The following is a 14,943-nucleotide window of genomic DNA, read 5'->3' on the forward strand; positions in this document are numbered from 1 at the left end:
AGCTGCCATGCAAAGCCATCTCTCAAGGAGTCCCCAGGTCTCAGGTGCAACCTCAAGAAAATGACACAGCAACGTGTAGAAAACGTGAACTTTATTCACTTGACTACTTCTAAAATCTACAATCCAACGTTACTTGAAGACTATGGGGTAAGAATCTTAAGGCTAAGAAACTTCAATGCTTCAACTGTTTAGAACTGAACACTAAGGGAAAGGTCAACTTCTTGGGGGAAACGTGGTGGGGAATCGAACAACAACAGGGGTGTGGCTAACTTGTAAGGTGGGGAACGTCGCAGTGCCTGGGCTGGGCACTGGTCACCCGTTCCCCGTAAGGTTCTTTAGATGGAGCGCGACGCTGGAGGTCAGAGCTGTGGGGAGGTGCGGAGTCTCCTGTCACTGCCCTCTTTTGCCGCCATCTTGGTGGTTGGCCTCCTCGGCTGAGAGCTGTAGCGAAGGTGCAGCCGCATCAGGTCACGGTTTTGCCTGAGCAGCTGCATCAACTTGGTGGGACAGCCGAGTCTTCGATGGCAGCGGGACCCCGCACGGCCCGAAGGGCTCTGGAGATTCCGCTGCAAGGCAAAGCACAGGGATCCCCATGGAAGAGGCAGAGGGGCAGAGCGGGGCCGGCACCTGTGGGGCTGCCTTTGGCCTGGGAGACAGAGACTCGGGCCCAGTTGGGCTGGGCTGGCCCAGGGAAGAGGCTGCAGCAGGCAGAGCTCTGCCGCCTCTGCTTGGTGCTGTCCATGGAGCTCAGCCCCTGGGCCACATTCCCCAGCCAGGAGCTCAGGCCCCTTCTGCCGCAGGGCATTGGCCAAAGGGTGCCCAAGAGGCCCTCAAGGTCTGCCCCATCCCACCTGCCCCTGACCCCCCACCCCCTGCCTCACCTCTCCCCAGCGTCTCTGAAATCTTCTTCCAAGGGCCCATCCCATGGCCATTCCTATGAGGAGCACGTCAATGAGCAGGAGTGTCCTGGACGCCCACCAGAGGAGCGCAGAGTCCTTCTCCTCCAGGTCGAAATCCTCCGGAACCAGAGGAGAGGCACCCGTGCTCCTCTTGGGTTTGCTCACAGGGTCGAGGGGATGGGCCAAGAGCAGCAGCACGTAAAGCTGCAGCAGCGCGGAGGAGCCGTGAGCAGCCATAGTGCTCTGCCAGCAGCACCGAGGCTCTGGGCGTCTCTCTGCGAGCAGCTGTGCCTGGGCTCTGGGGCGCAGCAACAGCTGGGGACAGTTGCCAGCCAGCGTGCCGTCCCCAGAGGCTGTGATGTCACAGAAGCACAGAACGCCCTGGCTGCAGAGAGCCCTGAGAGAATGTTGAGTCCAAGCTGGGAGCCATGGCGGCAAGTATGGCCAGCAGAGCGGGACCCGAGCGCTGCGGCCTGGCTTGCCTTGCACCCGTGCCACAATGATGACTCCAGCAGCCCCTGTCAGGCCATTGCAGTATCTGATGGCCCACGCTGGGCACAAGTTCTTCCCAATGGCCAGCGTAAACCTCCCTTGGCCCAGCTTCCAAGCCTTGTTGGCATCTGCTCTCTCTTGTCCTTGCCCACCTGGCTGGCGCTGCCGTGTTGCTCGCTGGCCTGTCTGTGGGAGAAGAGGCTGTGCCAATGAGTGCTGCTCAACTTGGAGGCCATTCAAAGGAGGATTTGATTGTGCCTGCTATGGGAAGAAGGAATATGCGTGCACATGGCCACTTCCCATAGGTTTTACCCCAGATTTTCATGAGCAGCTGTCCTAGTGAAAGTCAAGTCTGTTTTAGTGAGTATTTGAGGGCTTCCAGAGCACAGTGCCATCTCAGGGGAATTCTGCTGGTTGAGTTCTACTGAGGCTTTGAGATGAGTTGCAAATCCTGAAAATGTTCTCCTTGCCCAGGTAGTAATTTCACAGTTTAGACTGTGGGGATATTGATTGCTCAGTGTTGAGGACCTCATGTAACTTTCAGCCCCAGAAATTTTCAACCTCCAGTGATTGTCCTTGAGACAAAACCATTTGAAATCTTTTTTTCTGTGGACAGGAATTGCTTCGGTGTTACTTCACATCATCCATTAAAAATTTGATGCCTGGAACAAGTCCCGAGTGCTGTGTGATTTCCTTGGTCGTGTTCCTTGGAATGGCTTCCCCCCCATTTTCTGAAGCTGGCCCCAGAAAGGTCATAGATGGGTGAGAAGTTCTGAAAGGCCAAGTGGTGCAGATCTTTGCCTCCTGTTTCGAGGTCTGCGGTGAGCTGTGAGTCAAAGAGCTGATTTGAAGTGATGGTGAAAACACAATTGAACCTTTTTGCAGCAGGGTGGATGGATAGAAGCAAAGCACAGCACGGCTGGCAGCAGCAAATGAATTAAAATGCATCCCTGGAATATGTTTCTTGGATTGTTCTTCTAGTATTGTGGTAGTAATTCTGATGTCTGAGTAGTGAACAAGCAACAAGTAGTGAACACGTGATTTGTAGTCAGTTTTCTATTTCTTATGTAGTGGAGAGTATGGATGCTAGCTTTGGAGCAGGCTGCAGAGAGCTGCAGAAACTGCAGGCCCCATGGCCTATCAGTCCTGCCCGAGAAGCTAGCCTGGGAATTCATAGGAGGATTTCAAAACAATCCTCAGAGACAGAAAACAACTGCCAGGTGCTGTTTGTCTGTCCTCTTGTTTTCCTTGCAGGAGAAAGTCAGGGGGGTGGTGAGCCCCGCTGACCAATGATGGTGATGTAGCACTTTACTAAGCAATAAGAGTTTCCTTTCTGTACTTTCCACGTATCTGTCTATTAGACAAGCCTAGAGTAATAAAGTAGAGAAGATTCTCCTGTTGTGACTCCCTTGAGAGTCCGTGTCGTTCTTTCCCACCGTTCCCAATCAGAACGACAGAGGAGATTTTTAAGAATTGTGTTTTTCTCTCCTGGTTGAGGAATGTGTTCTTCATGGGCTGAATCTTCATATCACTTTGTTTTTGTAGAAGAGCAGTTTCAGCAGCAGATGATTCTCCTTGCCCTCCTTTTCATTTTTCTTGTCTGTATTATTGCCTGGCAGGTTAACCTTTTCAAATTGCGTGCTGCAAAACGTTGCTACTAAGGATAGTTGGTGTCCAAACAGGTTCTTTTCTCGCTTGGATTTCAACTATTGCAGGATGAAAGGTTTCTAATGAAGCTACAGAATTGCATATCACTGGGACCTTGACTTCTTCCCTGCTTGGATCTAGATAAAGAGATTCTTGCCAATTGAACTGCTGACATATTATGTAGAGATCAGGAGTGGCCACCACAAGTGGTACTGAATTCTTGGAAATGTGGTGATTTTTGTTAGAAATGATTTTAGCTTCGACAGTGCAAGCTTATCATATCCATCTGCATTTGTGTTCTATTAATCATGGGGTTTTGTATTAAGCATGGGCTTCAGTTTGCTGTCTTTTTGTCACTTCTTCAAATACCAGTTTTCTACACCTGCTGGCTTGTTCCTTCTGACTTCAAATGGTATCTCTTGGGCACATAACTTCATCTTATTGTGAACAGCGCAAAGAACATGTTTTGGTCTGTCTTGATTTGATGGAGTGATTGCTGTGGAAGGACTGGGAGGTTTTGTGGTTTAAGGTGAAAGAAGTTCAGCAGCCTTGGCAAGTAAGTGTGCCAGTTTACAAGGTGAATCTACAGAAACCCCCGTGCTTCAGCTGCAATGTACAATCTCTGAGGCTGCTGCTGTCGGGGTGCCTTTGTTCTGTTGGTTTGGGAACCCATATTCTACACAGCATCATTTGTCAGAACTCCATTTCACTTGTACAGTCCCTCTGTTTTCCCACTTCTGAATGATGGTTTTCTCTGTGCCTTTAACATGGGGAATTCTGGGTGATAAAAATAATACATATTCCATAATGTTTTACGTTTCCTCTTGGAGTTTTTTCTAGTTTTCAAATAATTACCTTTTGTTTCTAGCTGGGGGCAAAATGCATTTGCAGTTTCAGTGGTTTTTTTCCCAATTTCTAATCTTACTTGGGCACTAGATAAGGGAGAAAAATGCCCTAGTTTCATGGAAAAGATTCTGTGTTATTCCATGCCTTGAAATGAATTAAAATACGGTTCTATTGCTCTCTGTTTCATTTCTTCACTTCATTTGGTAGAGTTTAGAAATCTCTTGCCATGAACTAGGTAGTGCAGAGTGCCTGCCTTGCTGTGTTGAACTCCTGGGTGAGCATGCCAGGCTTAGTTTAGAGATTTGCTTTTAAACATCCCTTATTCCTTGTAAAATCTATCATTTGGTTTGTTTGTAGTTGTGTTAGAAGATAAAGAGGAGGGGGTGCACCCTGGAAAATTTGTCATCTGAACTGAATTTGTACCCTTTAGGCCATCAGTGACTGCTCCTTAGCTTTCTCAAGGCATGAAGGACACTGGGAGTTCCTCCCAGACTCTTCTTTTGGGACAGCAGTCCTTTCTCTTTGGCTCCATGAGATGCTCTGCACAGGAGTGCTTGAGCTCTGAAGGGCAGGGGCATTCCATGAGGGTGAATAATAAAGAACTCCTGTAGCCTGAACTGTTTCCAACTTAACCCAGCAGAAGGAATTGTTTCCCAATTCTGAGTCTAATGGTGCTGCTGACAAATTGTGCAGTTTCAGAGCAGCAGTGCAAGATGTGCAAGGGGCTTGTGTGGAGGGAGAGCAGCAGCTTGTAACACTGGACCTTTGTCCCGTGGGCAGCTGTGCGGTTTTAAGCGGGAATGTTCCGGAGGGGTGTGGAATTGAAGAAATGTTTGGAAGATTTGTAGGTTTGTTGCTGTAGGTGTGAAGGGTGGGGACAAGTCTTGTCCAGTGACGGAGCAATGATTAGGTAAGGTACTGGGAGAGCATCTGAGGATGGTGTTGCTGTTGCATGTGATTTTTCTGGAGGCCATCTGATGCACACAAGATTTGTTATGACTACCAGGATTGCAACTAAACAGAATGCAGTCATTTTTCTTGTAATTTAGTGCAGCAACTTTTGATCCGTGATGAGCTGAAGGCTCAGTGCACAAGGCTGAAAGGAAATGGCACGCTCTCAAGAGATTTTGGTCTTTGCGGCTTCATGAAGGTGGATAGGACATAATTCCTTCGCTCATTGGAGCTGCAGAGTTTAGTTTGATCTCCTCTGTTTCTAAGCAGTGCTAAAAGGTGTTCCTTCCCTCAATTTTGATGGCAGCAGAGAGTCAGCTAATGAATGTGGATCTAGGTAAGGTTTGTGGAACAAAATCAAACACAATTGTCTGAAAAGCTGTTAGACATGCCTACAGTCAGTGTCAACAGAGAAGGAAGAGGTTAAAATTCCATCTTAATTTTAGAGCTCTTCCTCTCTTCTGCCTGCTTTTCCCATAGTGCATATGGAACCAGCATAGTTCATTTGATCCCTACCCCTGAGTGCAGCAGCTCACCTGCTTTCTGCTGCCCGCCTTTGCTTTCTTGTCAGATGGAAACACTGAAATAGAAAAGGTGATGTGACTTAATTGACTTCATTCAAATGCCTTGGCAATTGAATTTCTGTCTCTTGGCTGGATACTCAGCATCTCTAAGTGCAGAATCCTCCCTGGCACTGTATATCCTCGCCTTGTCCCTGCCACCACCACTCAAATATTTTCCTTTCATTGTAAAGTGAGTGAGATTTTACTTGGCTGGAATTCTGCAGTGCTGGGAATGAAGGCTTTTTCCTTCCTCATTTTTTTATAATGAATTTCTTTTTTATTCTATTCACACCTTCTGAGTGAGCCTTTCATAAGGGCTTCTGTATTTCACAGAGGCTACACCTATTTGGGCCTGAAGACTTTGATACAATTGTAATCACTTGGAAATGGAACCTGTTTGATTTGTATGGAAGGCAGCCATTCTCCCTGTTCCAAACTTCCTAAAATAGTTTATCCACGTTGAAAAAAAAAATACCTCTTGGAGATAGTGAAGACAGTGCATGATGGTGATTCCAGGGATGGATAAGAAGGACCATCACCTTCCTCACACCAGCAAACTTGAGACTAATAGTCAGGTCTGCAGTTCTAATTTTAATCCACAGTAATCTACAGACAATCCTTTATTATCTAAAAAAGCTGATACCGTTCAAGTTGGAAGCAAGCTGAAGTTGGAAGAGTTAGGTTTCTTCAAAGCTCTTGTTTCCAGCAGGATTGGAGAGCCTTTACCTTTTGTAACAGGAAGGTTTTAAATTTGTAATGCTGACCTTGCAACTGGAACTTGGTGGCTCCATTGTTGCACTTGGAGCAGCCAGATGACCTCAAAGGAGAAGTGCATTGTTCTAACTTGTGTGGAAGCAGTGGCTTCAAATACCATCAGGAAGTGCTGGACTGGCAGGACATTGGATGGATGCTCTTAGGCCACAGAGCTGGAAATATCAGTTGTAGCCACATGGTAAGTCCATTTATGTAATTCCAAATCTGTTCCTCACACGATCTGTGCTCCTCTATTCCGTATCAGCTTGGTGAGGAGGTAGATGAGACTGTTGGGGGAAAGAAACACTTAAATTTAAAGCAGAGTAACTGTTCCATTATAAATGCTGAAGATAAACCTGTGAGGCTACCAAAGAAATCTTTCTTTGTCTTCCAGTTAATAACTTCAAATGGATAACAAATCTATGCTGTATAATCTGCTTTGAATGGATTTCCTTTGGAACGTGTGCTTCTTCCTGAATGACAGAACTGCAATATTTTCACACTTGCAGTTTCACCCTCAAATGGCCACAGGAAATGCAGCAGCTTCTGTTTTCTGTTGCTTCTGTTTGTTAATGCTTCAAGGTGTTGCTCTGTATTTGTCCCCAGCTGTCATGACCTTAGAAAGAGAATGTTCTAAAGATAGGAGTAAAAAAGCCAGAGAGCTCCTCCTTGCAGCAGACACGGGCAGCATTGGATCCTAATAGTTTTTGCAAGGCATCCTGATGGGGAGAGGCAGATGTCAAGAATGGCAACTTCAGCAGGTGTGTGGCTGCTTCGTAGCTTGGGCAGGATTCAGGAAGGGCAGTGTTCCAGAGAGCAAAGTCAAGAGTTTGAATCAAGTAAGTGTGAGGTGCCCAGAAAGGCAGGGCCCACACTGCTCATGTGTGTCGGGGGAAGGTGAGAATCAGGCCCATCTGCTCCTAGAAATGCAGGTTCCATCTTTAGCAGCCAAAGGCTATGCAAATAAATGGCTTCTATGTATTGGAGAGCATAGAGCATGAAGTTAGTGTTTCATGCAGTTGTTTGAAGGCAATATGGGATTCCAGAGCTTAGTGTTTGAATTGCAACTTGAATTTCCTTCTTTGCTGTTATTTAGACTGCTCTGAAGTAGTCATGAGAAGCAAAAATGAAAGGCAATGTTGTTTGATGGGGACTGTGGTAGGGCTTTCTTGCCAGATTTGAAATGGCTTGAATTGATTAAAATCTCCAGGTGAGGGGAAGGTTGTATCCATTCCTCTCTCTTATTAAAGCAAATTTTCCAAGAGGGATGTAAAATTGCAGTTGAGGGTTGGGGTGGTTTTTTCTTTTTTCCCTTCTTTCATGTGCAACCTAACAACTCCAATTTCACAGGCCTATTTAACATTTGATCCCTAAAAGTCAGTCCTTTGCTTTGTATTTTGGGCACTTGTTCATCTTGGGGAATTTGTCATCTTCTCAGGGCATTGAAGGTCAACCAAATGCTGCAGGTTTCATTCTTCCTTTCATATGGTCTATGTCCTGGGGTTTGACTCTTAAGCAGAGCTATTTTTTTATTTTGCAGCCTAGCAGTTGTACGGTGGGGCTGTGTGCAGGTGAATTGACTTGAGAACGATGGGTAAATCAGCTCCTGGGAAGATGTGCACTGCCTGGCCCCGATGCTTCAGCATGCTTGAGGTCAGCTTGGCTGTCTCTGACTGTCTAATAATAATGCAGAATAACAGAATTAAGTATTCATTGTAATTGGTGATCAATAAGATTTGTTTTCAGCTAAGTCTGCGTGCTAGTTTCTAAAGCACTCCAGTCTGTTTCATCAATGACCTTTGTGGTTTTAGCTTAAGCTAAAAATCTAGTTTCTGCTGTTGTTATTTTCTGCCCTGTCGCTGTGAGAGGAAGGGATGATGGCTGGAGGTTTGGCAGTCAGCGAGGGCCTGGCCACCACTGCAGTTCTGTACACTCAGCCTTGGAGATGTGATCAGGAATGTGCTGTTAGTTGCCAGTTTTGTATTGCAAAGACTGAGCATGCTGCCATCACTGTGTTTGATGAGTGAGTTTTCATTGGTTTGGTCCAACTCCAAAGCAGCCTTAATTTGAAGGTGGAATTCTTTGTGGATGAGGCTGTGAAGAATATGGTGTTTATACTCCCATCCTACGGGCAGTACGGTAGAACAACTCCTAACTGATTTGGTAATAAAGACCTAGTTTTTCTTCACTAAACCTGCCCTAGCCAAATTCATCAGCTGGTGATAGCTATCTCTGGAGTGGGAGTTCTTTATTGAGTTGATTGACAATTTGATATACTTTGTCAAGCTGTGTTGTTTAGTTTCTGTTGATCCAGAGACACCTGAGGCTCCTTTTGCTTCCTAAGGGATTAAAGTAGCAAGCACTTAGAATGAGATATTGGGAAGATGGGTGCAGGAGACTTTGTAATTTAGTATGGAAAAACATAATAATGATGATGAATATTTCAGGTGGAAATGATAGTATTTCACTATATACTATGTGAAATGCTTTTATGTGATTTTTTTTTCATTTCTCTTTTATTTTTTAATCCTGGATAAATTAAATGAGGCTTTTGGGGAAAGCATGAGCTGGAATTTCTATTGAGGTTGATAACCTCTGATTCTGCTCTTGTTTGTCTGTCTGCTGGAACTTGTAGCAAACTAGCTATGTCCAAGTTTAATTGTGTAATAATTATCTTTCAAATCGAGCCTTTCTCACTTGGTGCTGATGTATTTGGGGGAGGGAGGGGAATGGAGAGTAAAGAGCTCCTTTCATGAATACAATTTTAATTTCATCTTGCTGATTTGAGCCTTTCCAAGATTCAAGTGAGCATTGGATCAGGTTGGAACTGAGGGGATGACTCATGACTCTGGCATAAAAACTACATTGCATTCCACATATTAGGAGTTTTCTGTTGCCCACAAGAAAGTTCAGGAAAAAAAAGAAAAATATAGAAATGGGTTTCAAATTTCCTGTGCTATTTTCAGTTGACTCCTCTTTCTGGAGATGCCTTAGCAAGTGTAGGACATCTGAAAAACTTGGAACTGCAACTTTCTTGTTGAGGCTCTGATGAACATTGCTTCTGTCATCAAGTTCTTGTGTTCATACTTTGAACTTAGCTGAGTAATGTTGGTATCAGCAGACTCTACTAAAGCCATGCCTTCCTAATTAATAATGCATTCTTAATAAAAAAAAAAAAAATCTATTTCTTCATGTATTTAATTACCTAGTGAGTGTAAGACTGAATGAAGTTAATACCGTGCAGATTTCAAGCAAAACGCTGCTTTTTAATGTGCTTCAGTATAGGCTATGCACAAGTCAATAGACATGATTTTTAAGCTTCAGTTACCTTTCATTACCCTGTGCATATTCAAATTCAGATTGATGAATGCTGAACCAAAAGCAGACATCATAGAGTTAATTGAAGTTCTTTAAATTCAGAGGCAAACTATTTTCATAGCTTTGTTTTGAGGGTGGGTTGCTTTTGATGTCTGGGGTTTTTTTGGCTAAGGCAATGGCAAACATTTATTTATCCTGCTCCCTCCCCATTTTCCACCATCGTTGTTGCCAGTGATGCCTGCAGTGCTCAGTGGTCAATGACCCTCAGCCAGGGTGAGCTGCAGGAGCCTTACAGACGGGCCTGTTCTTTCTCCCAGTGCTAGAACAAGTGCAACAGCACAGTGCCATTTTGCTAAAAGCTAATATTTTTCCCAGCAGCTTCTTCTCCAGGCAGAATGAAATGCTTTCTTCAAGAGCAACCACATCTTTTCTCTGCCTGAAAGGTTGTGTTTGTTTGGGGTTTTTTCTCTTGCTTTAGGTGAGAGATAAAAAAAAAATGAAGAGGAAAGCCCAAGGAAATGCCAAAAGTACCAAGTGGTAGTAATTTTGTGTGAGTGTCTCCATTTACACTTCAAACTTGCTCTTGGAGAACTTGGAGCTGCATTTAAAATGTATTTTGGTAGGTGGTCTGCTGCTGACTATCTGCATTTCTTCTTCCATTTCTTTTCTGTGCTTGTTTGGTATTGCTGCTGAATGTCCCCAAAGAGTAAAGTGGTGTGGAAGAGTTGAGGAAGCAGCTTTTGAAATTCTAAAGCTGATGTGTAGGTTTTGTTCCTCTTGGATTTTTAAAAGCAGGTATGTCATCCAAGTTAACTTTCTTCAGCAAGTAACAAGATTGTCGTCCTTCCACTGATGCTCTGTATTTTAACAGAGGTATTTGATGGTGCTGGAAAGGAGCAAGATGCAGAATGAGTTTGAGAGAAGTGATTTAAAGTGGGAGCACAGATGGTTGATTCCTAAAAATCAAAAAACGGATGTTTTGTTTTGTAGGAAAATGAAATCTAATCCTATTTGAGGGTCAACAGGATAAATACAAAGAACTAAATACAGATGTAGATACATATATACATATATGCGTATATATATATATATATATATGTATAACCCCGCCCCCCGAAATCTATGAAGCAGGACTGATTGGTGCCATAGCCCAGGCAGCCTGTGGATCTAATTGCCTGCCTGTATTCAGCCCTTGCCTGGATGCCAGGGGAGACGTCTCTGGATTTGTCTCCAGACAGCTTTCCAGGGATGATCCTGCTCCTTTCCTGGTGCCCCAGAGTGCTGCAAGCCCCCCGTCCTGGGGCCATGGGGATGCCTGCCGGGGCCTTTAGGGTCCCCCCTAAAGGGCAGACAGGGTTTGACTGCAAGCTTCCTTGGAAGGTGGAGGCAGGTGAATATTGGCCACCTTCTTCTTTCCCGCTGCCCTCCGTGCTCTTGCAAAGCCTGCTGGGGCACTGGGGCTCTCCATTGCAGGCAGTCTGGAGCTGCCATGCAAAGCCATCTCTCAAGGAGTCCCCAGGTCTCAGGTGCAACCTCAAGAAAATGACACAGCAACGTGTAGAAAACGTGAACTTTATTCACTTGACTACTTCTAAAATCTACAATCCAACGTTACTAGAAGACTATGGGGTAAGAATCTTAAGGCTAAGAAACTTCAATGCTTCAACTGTTTAGAACTGAACACTAAGGGAAAGGTCAACTTCTTGGGGGAAACGTGGTGGGGAATCGAACAACAACAGGGGTGTGGCTAACTTGTAAGGTGGGGAACGTCGCAGTGCCTGGGCTGGGCACTGGTCACCCGTTCCCCGTAAGGTTCTGTAGCTGGAGCGCGACGCTGGAGGTCAGAGCTGTGGGGAGGTGCGGAGTCTCCTGTCACTGCCCTCTTTTGCCGCCATCTTGGTGGTTGGTTGAGGGCTGTCGCGAAGGAGCAGCCGCATCAGGTCGCGGTTGTCCATCAGCAGCTGCATCAGCTCCGTGGGACAGCCCTGTCTTCGATGGCGGCGGGGCCCCGCACGGCCCGAAGGGCTCTGGAGATTCCGCTGCAAGGCAAAGCACAGGGATCCCCATGGAAGAGGCAGAGGGGCAGAGCGGGGCCGGCACCTGTGGGGCTGCCTTTGGCCTGGGAGACAGAGACTCGGGCCCAGTTGGGCTGGGCTGGCCCGGGGAAGAGGCTGCAGCAGGCAGAGCTCTGCCGCCTCTGCTTGGTGCTGTCCATGGAGCTCAGCCCCTGGGCCGCATTCCCCAGCCAGGAGCTCAGGCCCCTTCTGCCGCAGGGCATTGGCCAAAGGGTGCCCAAGAGGCCCTCAAGGTCTGCCCCATCCCGCCTGCCTGACCCCCCACCCCCCTCCTCACCTCTCGCCAGCGTCTCTGAATTCTTTTTCCGAGCGACCATCCCATGGCCATTCCTATGATGAGCAGGTCGATGAGCAGGAATGTCCTGGCCGCCCACCGGATGCGCTCAGGGTCCGACTCGTCCAGATGACAATCCTCCAGAAGCAGAGGAGAGGCATCCGTGCTGCGCTCAGGTTTGCTCACAGGGTCGAGGGGATGAGCCAAGAGCAGCAGCACGTAAAGCTGCAGCAGCGCGGAGGAGCCGTGAGCAGCCATAGTGCTCTGCCAGCAGCACCGAGGCTCTGGGCGTCTCTCTGCGAGCAGCTGTGCCTGGGCACTGGGGCGCAGCAACAGCTGGGGACAGTTGCCAGCCAGCGTGCCGTCCCCAGAGGCTGTGATGTCACAGAAGCACAGAACACCCTGGCTGCAGAGAGCCCTGAGAGAATGTTGAGTCCAAGCTGGGAGCCATGGCGGCAAGTATGGCCAGCAGAGCGGGACCCGAGCGCTGCGGCCTGGCTTGCCTTGCACCCGTGCCACAATGATGACTCCAGCAGCCCCTGTCAGGCCATTGCAGTATCTGATGGCCCACGCTGGGCACAAGTTCTTCCCAATGGCCAGCGTAAACCTCCCTTGGCCCAGCTTCCAAGCCTTGTTGGCATCTGCTCTCTCTTGTCCTTGCCCACCTGGCTGGCGCTGCCGTGTTGCTCGCTGGCCTGTCTGTGGGAGAAGAGGCTGTGCCAATGAGTGCTGCTCAACTTGGAGGCCATTCAAAGGAGGATTTGATTGTGCCTGCTGTGGGAAGAAGGAATATGCGTGCACATGGCCACTTCCCATAGGTTTTACCCCAGATTTTCATGAGCAGCTGTCCTAGTGAAAGTCAAGTCTGTTTTAGTGAGTATTTGAGGGCTTCCAGAGCACAGTGCCATCTCAGGGGAATTCTGCTGGTTGAGTTCTACTGAGGCTTTGAGATGAGTTGCAAATCCTGAAAATGTTCTCCTTGCCCAGGTAGTAATTTCACAGTTTAGACTGTGGGGATATTGATTGCTCAGTGTTGAGGACCTCATGTAACTTTCAGCCCCAGAAATTTTCAACCTCCAGTGATTGTCCTTGAGACAAAACCATTTGAAATCTTTTTTTCTGTGGACAGGAATTGCTTCGGTGTTACTTCACATCATCCATTAAAAATTTGATGCCTGGAACAAGTCCCGAGTGCTGTGTGATTTCCTTGGTCGTGTTCCTTGGAATGGCTTCCCCCCCATTTTCTGAAGCTGGCCCCAGAAAGGTCATAGATGGGTGAGAAGTTCTGAAAGGCCAAGTGGTGCAGATCTTTGCCTCCTGTTTCGAGGTCTGCGGTGAGCTGTGAGTCAAAGAGCTGATTTGAAGTGATGGTGAAAACACAATTGAACCTTTTTGCAGCAGGGTGGATGGATAGAAGCAAAGCACAGCACGGCTGGCAGCAGCAAATGAATTAAAATGCATCCCTGGAATATGTTTCTTGGATTGTTCTTCTAGTATTGTGGTAGTAATTCTGATGTCTGAGTAGTGAACAAGCAACAAGTAGTGAACACGTGATTTGTAGTCAGTTTTCTATTTCTTATGTAGTGGAGAGTATGGATGCTAGCTTTGGAGCAGGCTGCAGAGAGCTGCAGAAACTGCAGGCCCCATGGCCTATCAGTCCTGCCCGAGAAGCTAGCCTGGGAATTCATAGGAGGATTTCAAAACAATCCTCAGAGACAGAAAACAACTGCCAGGTGCTGTTTGTCTGTCCTCTTGTTTTCCTTGCAGGAGAAAGTCAGGGGGGTGGTGAGCCCCGCTGACCAATGATGGTGATGTAGCACTTTACTAAGCAATAAGAGTTTCCTTTCTGTACTTTCCACGTATCTGTCTATTAGACAAGCCTAGAGTAATAAAGTAGAGAAGATTCTCCTGTTGTGACTCCCTTGAGAGTCCGTGTCGTTCTTTCCCACCGTTCCCAATCAGAACGACAGAGGAGATTTTTAAGAATTGTGTTTTTCTCTCCTGGTTGAGGAATGTGTTCTTCACGGGCTGAATCTTCATATCACTTTGTTTTTGTAGAAGAGCAGTTTCAGCAGCAGATGATTCTCCTTGCCCTCCTTTTCATTTTTCTTATCTGTATTATTGCCTGGCAGGTTAACCTTTTCAAATTGCGTGCTGCAAAACGTTGCTACTAAGGATAGTTGGTGTCCAAACAGGTTCTTTTCTCGCTTGGATTTCAACTATTGCAGGATGAAAGGTTTCTAATGAAGCTACAGAATTGCATATCACTGGAACCTTGACTTCTTCCCTGCTTGGATCTAGATAAAGAGATTCTTGCCAATTGAACTGCTGACATATTATGTAGAGATCAGGAGTGGCCACCACAAGTGGTACTGAATTCTTGGAAATGTGGTGATTTTTGTTAGAAATGATTTTAGCTTCGACAGTGCAAGCTTATCATATCCATCTGCATTTGTGTTCTATTAATCATGGGGTTTTGTATTAAGCATGGGCTTCAGTTTGCTGTCTTTTTGTCACTTCTTCAAATACCAGTTTTCTACACCTGCTGGCTTGTTCCTTCTGACTTCAAATGGTATCTCTTGGGCACATAACTTCATCTTATTGTGAACAGCGCAAAGAACATGTTTTGGTCTGCCTTGATTTGATGGAGTGATTGCTGTGGAAGGACTGGGAGGTTTTGTGGTTTAAGGTGAAAGAAGTTCAGCAGCCTTGGCAAGTAAGTGTGCCAGTTTACAAGGTGAATCTACAGAAACCCCCGTGCTTCAGCTGCAATGTACAATCTCTGAGGCTGCTGCTGTCGGGGTGCCTTTGTTCTGTTGGTTTGGGAACCCATATTCTACACAGCATCATTTGTCAGAACTCCATTTCACTTGTACAGTCCCTCTGTTTTCCCACTTCTGAATGATGGTTTTCTCTGTGCCTTTAACATGGGGAATTCTGGGTGATAAAAATAATACATATTCCATAATGTTTTACGTTTCCTCTTGGAGTTTTTTCTAGTTTTCAAATAATTACCTTTTGTTTCTAGCTGGGGGCAAAATGCATTTGCAGTTTCAGTGGTTTTTTTCCCAATTTCTAATCTTACTTGGGCACTAGATAAGGGAGAAAAATGCCCTAGTTTCATG

This window comes from Cyanistes caeruleus, chromosome 6 (genome assembly GCF_971803275.1).
Source record: "Cyanistes caeruleus chromosome 6, bCyaCae1.hap1.1, whole genome shotgun sequence".
Lineage (NCBI taxonomy): Eukaryota > Metazoa > Chordata > Aves > Passeriformes > Paridae > Cyanistes > Cyanistes caeruleus.